We start from the raw sequence: 13,609 nt of genomic DNA, 5'->3' as shown, positions 1-13,609 counted from the left end.
CCTAATAATGTTAAATTTGCACAGACTTTCATGAATCACTAAATATTATTAATATGTTGGGTTTATATGTTAAATGCTTCAGTGATAAACATTCTTGCGGAAGTGTTTCTTTTATTTATTTCGAAGACAATTAGTAGGGTGGAACTAGCTAAATTGTTCTCCAACCCGGAATTAAATACTACAGAAAATATTTTTCCAGGAATGTTCCCAAATGTTAGGACAACCCATATCCAAAATGGCAAGAGATGGAAGCTTGGGGAAATCATTCTACATACGAGGCTCGGTCAATAAGTAACCACTCCGGAACGGAGGTCGGTTATGCGTCGTTACTGTAGCTACATAATGCATGTCACCAATCAAAAATTTGAGACTAACAATTTCTCTAATAAATTATATAAAAAATGAATAAACGTGAATAAATATGTTTTCTTGAGCACAAGCAACATTTTCTACAAAACTATAAGCAATGGGCCGGCCATCTTTGGTACCCATGGGCCATCTTGGGAACAGATGTAACGGTTTTGTAATTCTTTTTGTAAAAAAAGTTACAAGAAATTTTACAAAATATTTATGAGATACGTGTTGTTAATTAGTTATAAGAGTTATTTCTTAAAATTTCATAAATTTATTTCTCATTGGATATTTGTAAATTGCCCTAGAAGCTTAGCTATGGGCACAGTAGTTATGTACCCGCGTTGAAGTCGATAAATCAATTGATTGGAAAAGATCGATCAAAGATCAATTGATGATGTAGGTGTGTGGGCAAGCAAGTGTGGGTTTTTGCGTGATGACGTCATAAAAGGGGCGTGGTTTATTTTGTATGGAGGATTTTGATTGGTGCGTGGGCGGGGTTTTGTTTGGTGTGGAGGATTTTGATTGGTTGTTGGTGAGGAGGAAAAGTAGTGGCTTCCGGTGACGGTTTCTCGGAATTGGAGTACGTGTTTCCGGTGTCTGAGGAAAGATGGCGTTGATGAGTTTGAAATTCTGGGAATCGTGATACGTGTTTCCGTTGTTTGAGGAGAGATGGCGTTGATGAGTTATTATGGGGAGAAGGGAACTGTTTATATCGGAATAGGGATTTTCCCTGATTAGCTGAGAGAATTGTGACGTCATAAATTGGGCGTGCGCTCCGTTTTTCTTCGAATTGTGATATGTGTTTCCTGTTTTTGAGGTGGCGTTGATGATTTTGAAATTCTGAGAATTGGGAGGGGGAATGAGATAAGAATGTGCGTTTAATTAGGGAAATAGGATGGTAATTGGCGTTGATGAAATTGTGGTGGGGGAAGTAGGAAATTCGGTGACGGTTGGTTGCTTGGAATTGTGATTTTTGTCGGTCGTTAATTGAAAAGGACGGGAAGGAGTGTTGTGGTGGAGATAGGGGTTTCCGATTGATATGGTATTCTTGGAACGGTTGAGTGATATGTGCGGCGTGTTTGTCGGGCTGAAGATATGGGTTTCCGGCTGTTAATGGGTCTATGACGGTTGAAGAAGAGAAGGGAAACGGTTGGGCGTAATCTTCTAGGAATTGTGCCTGTTTGAAATATGTTTAACGGAAAACGTGATATTGGAAAAAAAGGTACAAATAGAAAGAATAAAAGATAATAGGATCTGGTAACGGTTCTTGTGTGGGGAAATGTTTGTTAGTTTTTGTAGGTAAGAAATGTGGTATCTGTTGAAAATAAGGAGGATAAAAAGAGGAATAGGTGAAGATGGGGTTCGATAAGAGAGGAAAATAATATGTTCAAAAATATGAATTGTTTGTAGGAATCTCGAATGGGTTATGTAACACTCAGGATAAAAAGAATTGGAGGAATATTTACCATTACGGTTATATAAATATTGGGATAAAAGATAAGATGAATAAATGGGGGTGCGACAAGAAAATAATATATGAGGGTTGTTCACAAATGGGGGAATTGCTGTCAATATTATTATATAGTTGTGGAAGTAATTATTGAGGGATATACTACATTTTTGGAAAGGAGTTAAAGTTCAGGGGTATACCAAAAAATATTGGAAAAGGGCAAGGGTGTTATTGGTGGATTTAAAATATTGTGTGGCGGCGGAGATGTTTGAGAATGTTATGTGATATTGAGAGGTGTGTGGATATTAAACACCACCAAGTTTGAATTTGATGTTTTCCATGTGCACACACGATTTCGTAAGAATTATGCAATTCATTTAAGGACACAGCTATTTGACATATAAAAGGTGTCATAATAAATGTTTAAAGAGTCCCTGTTATATCCATAAAATGGTACGAAAATTTCCATAATATGTTCCAAACAGGAAACATCTTTTGTATATTCCAATAACACCCAGAAAATGTTAAAAAAAACAAGCTTTTATTCATATCTAAATCGTGTCCAGATAAGATCCAAATGTAGTCTAAAATGTATTTTTTGTATCCACACAATATCCAAAGTACGTACAAAAATGTGTAACTAAAGTATATTGTCAAGATAAAGTCTACTTGGTGTACAAAACATTCCAAATATGATCTCGAATTGCCCATAACACATCCAATTCTGGATATCCCCTGGGCCTGTCCCAATTACCCTATATGTGCATAAAACTGAAATTAAACAGCAATCGGTCCTAAAATAGACCCCGGTTCCAATCACCCTAAATATACATGAAGTGAAGGTGGACACATTGGTCAACATATTCAGCTTTATTATTGAAAGGAAAAGAAATGCGTCAGTATTCGGTGATTTTGTAGAAAACATACAGAGAGCGGAATATGTACGTTCGCATTTGTCGTTAAGAATTTGTTTCGCCTACCCACCTTTTGTCATTTGTGGCCCCGCACTATGCTAAACATCACCTGCAAGGGAAAAGTAAACTGTCTTTGCCCCTTAGTTTGGCACTTTGCCCCTCTAGTTTGGATGCCCTCCAGTTTTGGAACCTATTCGTCGCCACTGCGAAAAACCTATACTAAAGTACCCGTATTTTAACAAACAATGAGCAAAGTAATAAAAGAGTTTGTAGATGCAAGTAAATGTTATTATTGTATCGAAATAAATAGATGTAATATACGTACAAAATTATCTCCCTCCATCAATACAACACTGTACCAGTAAAGACGTTACGGAAGAATGAAAGCTTTGCAGTGATGGTCACAACACATACATATCAGTTCTGTGTAGGGTTCGGTCATTAACAGAACGGATGCAACTTCCTTGCTGATTATGCATGCCAGAGATAACCAACCACAACTTCCTTTTTGAGTCTGCGGGCAAGAGATAATTTTAATGTCGGTGTAGGGTTTAGACATTATCGGAACGGATGCAACTTCCTTGCTGGCCATGTACTGTTGAAGCGTCGCCAGAGAAGGAAAACTTTGTAATGGTTACAACACATATGTTCGATGTAGACTAATTAGCAGCGGTTATCGTTATCATATAACGATGTCCGTCAGGAATGCGAATTCGATAGAGGTCTATTCATAGAAGCACGACTTCCTTGTTACATCCTGCCACAGATTCACTGGTGTTAAAAATTAAACATTCACAACCGAAAAATGGAGAACGTGCCTGTGAAAACAATTTAGCTAACCGGGGGCTTTTAGTACAGGGCCTACAGTTTTAAAATGTGGTACCGAACACGCCCAAATCTGTAATTAGTTTTAGGATAGACAGGACCGGGGTCCCTTATCTGCAATTAGTTTTACTCGGGGACAAACAGAGTCGGAACAGGGGTTCTTTGAAACTTGAGTACGGGACCTACAGTTTTAGAAAGGGGTTCCAAACGTACAGATTCCGAATGTATAATTATTTTTGAGGCAAAGAGGATTGGAGCTGGGGCTTTATCTGCAGTAAGTTTTACTGTGGGCCAAACAAGGTCGGAAATGGGGGTTCTTTGAAACATGAGTACAGGGCCTACAGTCTTAAAAGTGGGGTATGTGTAGATTCCGAATGTACAATTACTTTACTCTGGGGCAGACAGGACCCTAACTGAGGACCCTTTGAAACTTGAGATCTGGGGAAAATAGAGTCGTAACTAAGGTTCCCTTTGAAACTTGAGGTCTAGGGCAAACAGGGCCGTAACTAAGGGACCCTTCGAAACTTGAGGTCCAGGGCAAACAGGGCCGTAACTGAGGGAACTCTTATTTCACTTTTTTAAAAATGTCGACTTTTTCCAAAAAATATCAACCTTTTTCCAAAAAAATTTCGACTTTTTTTAAAAAAATTCAACCTTTTTTTTAAAAAAAAAAATTCAACTTTTTCAAAAAAAAAAATCAACTTTTTTTCAAAAAAAATCTGCTTTTTTTAAAAAAAATTTAAAACTTTTTTCAAAAAAATTTCAACTTTTTTCAAAATTTTTAAACTTTTTTAAAAAATAACTTTTTTAAAAATTCAACTTTTTGTCAAAAAAAATTAAACTTTTTTCAAAAATCTGGAGGCTTTACCGATTCCGGTCACGACGAACCGCGATCGATTGTAACTTCCGAATCTACAATTGCCTTCACTCTAGTTCAATTAGGACCGGCTGGACAGCCCTTTAAAAGTTTTCGGACAGGTTTTTGAACTTTTCAAATTTACCTACAACAACTAGCTGACAATAAACATCACCCACGATTACTATGTAATATTATACAAGTAATTGTCATCTCAGCTCGTCATGACAATGAGGGCCGCCATTTTGGCCGCCATGTTGGTTTTTGTTATTTTTACCGTAGACCACCGTCCATATACTCTATGGAAAGGTCTTGACGTACAGATTCCGAATCTACAATTGCCTTTCACTCTAGTTCATTTAGGGCCGGCTGGACAGCCCTTTAAAATTTTCCGGACAGGTTTTTTAACTTTTCAAAATTGCCTACAACAACGAGCTGACAATAAACATCACCCACGATTACTATGTAATATTATACAATTAATTGTCATCTCAGATCGTTATGACAATGGGGGCCGCCATCTTGGCCGCCATGTTGGTTTTTGTTATTTTTACCGTAGATCACCGTCCATATACTCTATGGAAAGGTCTTGACGTACGGATTCCGAATCTACAATTGCCTTTCACTCTAGTTCAATTAGGGCCGGCTGGACAGCCCTTTAAAGTGTTCCGGACAGGTTTTTCAACTTTTCAAATTTACCTACAACAACGAACTGAGCCCCCTGTACATGGTGTTTTTAAAAATTAAAATAACTGTTGGTAGTATGAATTGTAAATAAAGTAAAGTGTGTAAAATGTTCTGAATTTTGAATCTCTTATTTCACCGAATAAAATACATCATAATACTTATGGAGCCCATTGTACAAGATGTTTTTAAAATGGAAAAAAATATTGGTAGTATGTATTGTAAATTGAGTAAAATGTGTAAGTTTTTCTGAATTTTGAAGCTCTTATTCCGTCGAATAAAATACATCAAAATACTTATGGAGTCCACTGTACATGGTGTTCTTAAAATGAAAACAAATATTGGTAGTAGGTGTTGTCAATAGAGTAAAAGGTGTTAGCCGTGGCCAAGTAATAAATAGAGCGGTGTTTACATACAAAAGTAATGTTATTATTGCGTTGCACTCGGGTGTGGTCCTTTTAGCGTACAGTGAGAACCATGAGTATTACTCTTCAAATTGTCTATGAATATTGTAAGAAATAATGCTGATTTAGAAGCCGTTTTTAATTTTGGAGTTATTATTCGGTCGAATAAAATGCAGCATAATACTGATGGGCCCACTGTACATGGTGTTTTTAAAAATGAAAATAACTGTTGGTAGTATGAATTGTAAATAAAGTAAAGTGTGTAAAATGTTCTGAATTTTGAATCTCTTATTTCACCGAATAAAATACATCATAATACTTATGGAGCCCACTGTACAAGATGTTCTTAAAATGGAAACAAATATTGGTAGTATGTATTGTTAATTGAGTAAAATGTGTAAGTTTTTCTGAATTTTGAAGCTCTTATTCCGTCGAATAAAATACATCAAAATACTTATGGAGCCCCCTGTACATGGTGTTCTTAAAATGAAAACAAATATTGGTAGTATATTTGTGTGAGCCGTGGCCAAGTAATGTTATTATTGCGTTGCACTTGGGTGTGGTTCTTTTAGCGTACAGTGAGAACAGTGAGTATTACTCTTCAAATTGTCTATGAATATTGTAAAAAATAATGTTGATTTAGAAGCCGCTTTTAATTTTGGAGTTTCTATTTGGCCGAATAAAATGTAGCATAATACTGATGGACCCCACTGTACATGATGTTTTTAAAATGAAAATAACTATTGGTAGTATGAATTGTAAATAAAGTAAAATGTGTAAAATGTTTTGAATTTTGAATCTCTTATTTCACCGAATAAAATACAGCATAATATTTATGGAGCCCACTGTACAAGATGTTCTTAAAATTGAAACAAATGTTGGTAGTATGTATTGTAAATTGAGTAAAATGTGTAAGTTTTTCTGAATTTTGAAACTCTTATCGACTTATGCACAGATAGGTTATTCAGGACAGAATGAACTTTATAAACTGAGGTTATTCGCGAGCAGAATGTATCGAAGTAGATTCCGCTTTATGCACGGATAGATTAATCGGGACAGAATTCACTTTATGCAATTAGACTGATTGTGATACAAATATACGAGGCCATGGTAGAAATCAGGTTGTATAATAATAGCAATGGGTTAGGGCCTACATTCTTCAATTAGGATATCGATCAAACTTGGTGCATAAAACGGGTTACAAACATCAGTTCAATCAATCGATCAGCCATATTTTCTACCATGCCGTCGTATATTTCTGTACCGATTATCCTCGGTGCATAATCACGTATATTTCTGTATCGATCAGCTTCATTGCATAAAACTGCCGCGACGGTTGGTCGGGAGTTTCCGGTTTCTTAAAAAACAGATGACGTCGATGAGTCAGAAATTGAATGAGTGATTCTGGTGAGGAGCTGTTTTTTGCGGGCGGTTGTTGATGAGTTTGAAATTCCAGGAATTGGGTGCGGTTTTTTCAGCGTACAGTGAGAACCATGAGTATTACTCTTCAAATTGTCTATGAATATTGTAAGAAATAATGCTGATTTAGAAGCCGCTTTTAATTTTGGAGTTCTTATTTGGTCGAATAAAATGCAACATAATACTGATGGGCCCCCCTGTACATGGTGTTTTTAAAAATGAAAATAACTATTGGTAGTATGAATTGTAAATAAAGTAAAGTGTGTAAAATGTTCTGAATTTTGAATCTCTTATTTCACCGAATAAAATACATCATAATACTTATGGAGCCCACTGTACAAGATGTTTTTAAAATTGAATAATAAATAGAGTGGTGTTTACATACAAAAGTAATGTTATTATTATTGCGTTGCCCTATACTTAGGAAATTTTTCCCTCCATCTTTTCACTGTACTAATAAAGACATTACAGAAGAATAAAAACTCTGCAGTGATAGTCGGAACATATGCACATATTAGATACGTGTAGGGTTGAGTCATTAACGATACGGATGTAACTTCCTTGTAGGGTCTGCATGTCTGAGATAGCAAAACTTCCTCTCAGAGTTTCCTGCTACAGCAGGCATCAGAAAATTGAACAGTTGCAGCCGAAAGAATGGAGAAGGTGCCTGTGGAAATCTGGGTGCGGATTTTATCCATGGTTCCCCTGCAGGATAGTATTCCTTTAGCAGCAGTGAATAAAATTTTAAAAACTGCTGTGCAGATAGTGGTAGGCGATTACACTCATACCACGTATGGGTGTAGAGTAAAGAAGATAACAGATATTGCTAATTTTAGTCCCATGCTTAACGACGAGTTGGATTTTCTGGAAGAAAATCGCTTCCCTGGTATGTACCGGTGGAGTGATTCATGGCGCGAACATAATAGAAAAGTAGATGATGTGATAGACAAAATAATTCGCTCCACCGAACTGGAAACGGCATGCCGTAAATATGGAGTGTTCGATGTATGAATGTGTGTATTTTGTATAGTAAATAAAAGAGTGAATTAACTTTATGCACTGAGGCTATTAGGAAGTAGGATATAGGTAGTAATAGGTAGGTAGGTAATAGGTTAATCGGGAGCAGAATGTATCTATGCGGATTGAACCGATGTTTAAAGTCCGCTTTATGCACAGATAGGTTAATCAGGACAGAATCAACTATATACACTCATGTTATTCGCGAGCAGAATGTATCGAAGCGGATTCCGCTTTATGCACGGATAGATTAATCGGGACAGAATTTACTTTATGCAATTAGGCTGATCGAGACAGAAATATACGAGGCCATGGTAGAAATCAGATTGTATAATAATAGCAATGGGATAGGCCCTACATTCTTCAATTAAGATATCGATCAAACTTGGTGCATAAAACGGATTACAAACATCAGTTCAATCAATCGATCAGCCCCTAAGAGGATTCTACATTTAAATACCATGCCGTCGTATATTTCTGTACCGATTATCCTCGGTGCATAACCACGTATATTTCTGTATCGAGCAGCTTCGCTGCATAAAACGGTTCACTCTTGGTGCATAAAACAGGTTTCAAACATCATTTCAATCCATCACTCAATCACTACATAGGACAAATTATACCAAGCCCTCATATATTTCTGTATCGATCACCCTTGGTGCATAAAACGGATTACAAACATGAGTTCAATCAATCGATCAGCCCTTAAGAGGATTCCCACATTTTCTACCATGCCGTCGTATATTTCTGTACCGATTACCCTCGGTGCATAACCACGTATATTTCTGTATCGACCAGCTTCGGTGCATAAAACGGTTCACTCTTGGTGCATAAAACAGGTTTCAAACATCATTTCAATCCGTCACTCAATCACTACATTTGACAACTTATACCTAACTCTTGTATATTTCTGTATTGATCACCCTTGGTGCATAAAATGGATTACAAACATGAGTTCAATCAATCGATCAGCCCTTAAGAGGATTCCCACATTTTCTAACATGCCGTCGTATATTTCTGTACCGATTACCCTCGGTGCATAACCACGTATATTTCTGTATCGACCAGCTTCGGTGCATAAAACGGTTCATCCTTGGTGCATAAAACAGGTTTCAAATATTATTTCAAACCTTCACTCAAAATAATAGTTTACTAAATTGGGGACTTCTTTTTTCTGAAACCATATTTTTCTTGATACAATATACAAAAGCCTCCATTTCGAGTTGCAATTTATGGTAACGTTCGTTCTTTAATTTCTGCAGAGGCCGAAAAAGGTTACACAAAAATAAGTGTAGTTCAGAGGCTGTGAAAATAAAAGCATCGGTCTAATTTTAGCCCCATGCTTATCGAGGAGTTGGATTTTCTGGAAGAAAATCGCATCCCTGGTATGTACCGGTGCACAGTGGGAAAAAATGCGAAAAAGGTGGTCATCATCAAATAACTCGAGACAGAATTGAAAAATCGTGACAATAATCGTTACTCGGTGGTTTTTGGGGTCGTTAATTACGAATCTGACAATATGTTTACCAAAAACAAAATGGCGGATCCAATATGGCGTCCAAAAATTCACAAATGTTGATAAATATTAATGAAAATCTGTACCCGGGGGTTTTCGGGACCGCTGATTACGAATCTGACAATATTTTTCCCAAAAACAAAATGGCGGATCCAATATGGCGGCCGAAAATTCACAAATGTTGATAAATGCAAGCTTTACGCACTTCGGCGATGACCCAAGTCGCCGAAAGTGCACGTTGTTCATCGGAATGCTGGCACGTACCTTCACATTTTAGTCTGATAGCACATTCCTTGCGCAATATAAACATTTAAAAGTTGGAAACAACCGCCTACGCGCCTTAAAAATTCGCTTTCTCTTATTGCCTCGAACGCGTCAGAAATATACGACGGCATGGTAGAAAATGTGGGAATCCTCTTAAGGGCTGATCGATTGATTGAACTCATGTTTGTAATCCGTTTTATGCACCAAGGGTGATCGATACAGAAATATATGAGGGCTTGGTATAATTTGTCCTATGTAGTGATTGAGTGATGGATTGAAATGATGTTTGAAACCTGTTTTATGCACCAAGAGTGAACCGTTTTATGCAGCGAAGCTGCTCGATACAGAAATATACGTGGTTATGCACCGAGGATAATCGGTACAGAAATATACGACGGCATGGTATTTAAATGTAGAATCCTCTTAGGGGCTGATCGATTGATTGAACTGATGTTTGTAATCCGTTTTATGCACCAAGTTTGATCGATATCTTAATTGAAGAATGTAGGGCCTATCCCATTGCTATTATTATACAATCTGATTTCTACCATGGCCTCGTATATTTCTGTCTCGATCAGCCTAATTGCATAAAGTAAATTCTGTCCCGATTAATCTATCCGTGCATAAAGCGGAATCCGCTTCGATACATTCTGCTCGCGAATAACATGAGTGTATATAGTTGATTCTGTCCTGATTAACCTATCTGTGCATAAAGCGGACTTTAAACATCGGTTCAATCCGCATAGATACATTCTGCTCCCGATTAACCTATTACCTACCTACCTATTACTACCTATATCCTACTTCCTAATAGCCTCAGTGCATAAAGTTAATTCACTCTTTTATTTACTATACAAAATACACACATTCATACATCGAACACTCCATATTTACGGCATGCCGTTTCCAGTTCGGTGGAGCGAATTATTTTGTCTATCACATCATCTACTTTTCTATTATGTTCGCGCCATGAATCACTCCACCGGTACATACCAGGGAAGCGATTTTCTTCCAGAAAATCCAACTCGTCGTTAAGCATGGGACTAAAATTAGCAATATCTGTTATCTTCTTTACTCTACACCCATACGTGGTATGAGTGTAATCGCCTACCACTATCTGCACAGCAGTTTTTAAAATTTTATTCACTGCTGCTAAAGGAATACTATCCTGCAGGGGAACCATGGATAAAATCCGCACCCAGATTTCCACAGGCACCTTCTCCATTCTTTCGGCTGCAACTGTTCAATTTTCTGATGCCTGCTGTAGCAGGAAACTCTGAGAGGAAGTTTTGCTATCTCAGACATGCAGACCCTACAAGGAAGTTACATCCGTATCGTTAATGACTCAACCCTACACGTATCTAATATGTGCATATGTTCCGACTATCACTGCAGAGTTTTTATTCTTCTGTAATGTCTTTATTAGTACAGTGAAAAGATGGAGGGAAAAATTTCCTAAGTATAGGGCAACGCAATAATAATAACATTACTTTTGTATGTAAACACCACTCTATTTATTATTCAATTTTAAAAACATCTTGTACAGTGGGCTCCATAAGTATTATGATGTATTTTATTCGGTGAAATAAGAGATTCAAAATTCAGAACATTTTACACACTTTACTTTATTTACAATTCATACTACCAATAGTTATTTTCATTTTTAAAAACACCATGTACAGGGGGGCCCATCAGTATTATGTTGCATTTTATTCGACCAAATAAGAACTCCAAAATTAAAAGCGGCTTCTAAATCAGCATTATTTCTTACAATATTCATAGACAATTTGAAGAGTAATACTCATGGTTCTCACTGTACGCTGAAAAAACCGCACCCAATTCCTGGAATTTCAAACTCATCAACAACCGCCCGCAAAAAACAGCTCCTCACCAGAATCACTCATTCAATTTCTGACTCATCGACGTCATCTGTTTTTTAAGAAACCGGAAACTCCCGACCAACCGTCGCGGCAGTTTTATGCAATGAAGCTGATCGATACAGAAATATACGTGATTATGCACCGAGGATAATCGGTACAGAAATATACGACGGCATGGTAGAAAATATGGCTGATCGATTGATTGAACTGATGTTTGTAACCCGTTTTATGCACCAAGTTTGATCGATATCCTAATTGAAGAATGTAGGCCCTAACCCATTGCTATTATTATACAACCTGATTTCTACCATGGCCTCGTATATTTGTATCACAATCAGTCTAATTGCATAAAGTGAATTCTGTCCCGATTAATCTATCCGTGCATAAAGCGGAATCTACTTCGATACATTCTGCTCGCGAATAACCTCAGTTTATAAAGTTCATTCTGTCCTGAATAACCTATCTGTGCATAAGTCGATAAGAGTTTCAAAATTCAGAAAAACTTACACATTTTACTCAATTTACAATACATACTACCAACATTTGTTTCAATTTTAAGAACATCTTGTACAGTGGGCTCCATAAATATTATGCTGTATTTTATTCGGTGAAATAAGAGATTCAAAATTCAAAACATTTTACACATTTTACTTTATTTACAATTCATACTACCAATAGTTATTTTCATTTTAAAAACATCATGTACAGTGGGGTCCATCAGTATTATGCTACATTTTATTCGGCCAAATAAAAACTCCAAAATTAAAAGCGGCTTCTAAATCAACATTATTTTTTACAATATTCATAGACAATTTGAAGAGTAATACTCACTGTTCTCACTGTACGCTAAAAGAACCACACCCAAGTGCAACGCAATAATAACATTACTTGGCCACGGCTCACACAAATATACTACCAATATTTGTTTTCATTTTAAGAACACCATGTACAGGGAGCTCCATAAGTATTTTGATGTATTTTATTCGACGGAATAAGAGCTTCAAAATTCAGAAAAACTTACACATTTTACTCAATTAACAATACATACTACCAATATTTGTTTCCATTTTAAGAACATCTTGTACAGTGGGCTCCATAAGTATTATGATGTATTTTATTCGGTGAAATAAGAGATTCAAAATTCAGAACATTTTACACACTTTACTTTATTTACAATTCATACTACCAACAGTTATTTTCATTTTTAAAAACACCATGTACAGTGGGCCCATCAGTATTATGCTGCATTTTATTCGACCGAATAATAACTCCAAAATTAAAAACGGCTTCTAAATCAGCATTATTTCTTACAATATTCATAGACAATTTGAAGAGTAATACTCATGGTTCTCACTGTACGCTAAAAGGACCACACCCGAGTGCAACGCAATAATAACATTACTTTTGTATGTAAACACCGCTCTATTTATTACTTGGCCACGGCTAACACCTTTTACTCTATTGACAACACCTACTACCAATATTTGTTTTCATTTTAAGAACACCATGTACAGTGGACTCCATAAGTATTTTGATGTATTTTATTCGACGGAATAAGAGCTTTAAAATTCAGAAAAACTTACACATTTTACTCAATTTACAATACATACTACCAATATTTTTTTCCATTTTAAAAACATCTTGTACAATGGGCTCCATAAGTATTATGATGTATTTTATTCGGTGAAATAAGAGATTCAAAATTCAGAACATTTTACACACTTTACTTTATTTACAATTCATACTACCAACAGTTATTTTAATTTTTAAAAACACCATGTACAGGGGGCTCAGTTCGTTGTTGTAGGTAAATTTGAAAAGTTGAAAAACCTGTCCGGAACACTTTAAAGGGCTGTCCAGCCGGCCCTAATTGAACTAGAGTGAAAGGCAATTGTAGATTCGGAATCCGTACGTCAAGACCTTTCCATAGAGTATATGGACGGTGATCTACGGTAAAAATAACAAAAACCAACATGGCGGCCAAGATGGCGGCCCCCATTGTCATAACGATCTGAGATGACAATTA

General features: G+C 36.5%; 1 protein-coding gene across 3 annotated transcripts in view; it reads left to right on the top strand.

Moving 5' to 3' along the window:
- Positions 1–13,609, top strand: part of LOC145991582 (uncharacterized) — a 117,045-nt gene that overhangs the window by 26,297 nt on the left and 77,139 nt on the right. The window lies entirely within an intron of this gene.

Source organism: Lepisma saccharinum, chromosome 8 (assembly GCF_977018435.1).
Source record: "Lepisma saccharinum chromosome 8, izLepSacc3.1, whole genome shotgun sequence".
Classification (NCBI taxonomy): domain Eukaryota; kingdom Metazoa; phylum Arthropoda; class Insecta; order Zygentoma; family Lepismatidae; genus Lepisma; species Lepisma saccharinum.
This window is presented reverse-complemented; position numbering and strand designations above follow the sequence as displayed.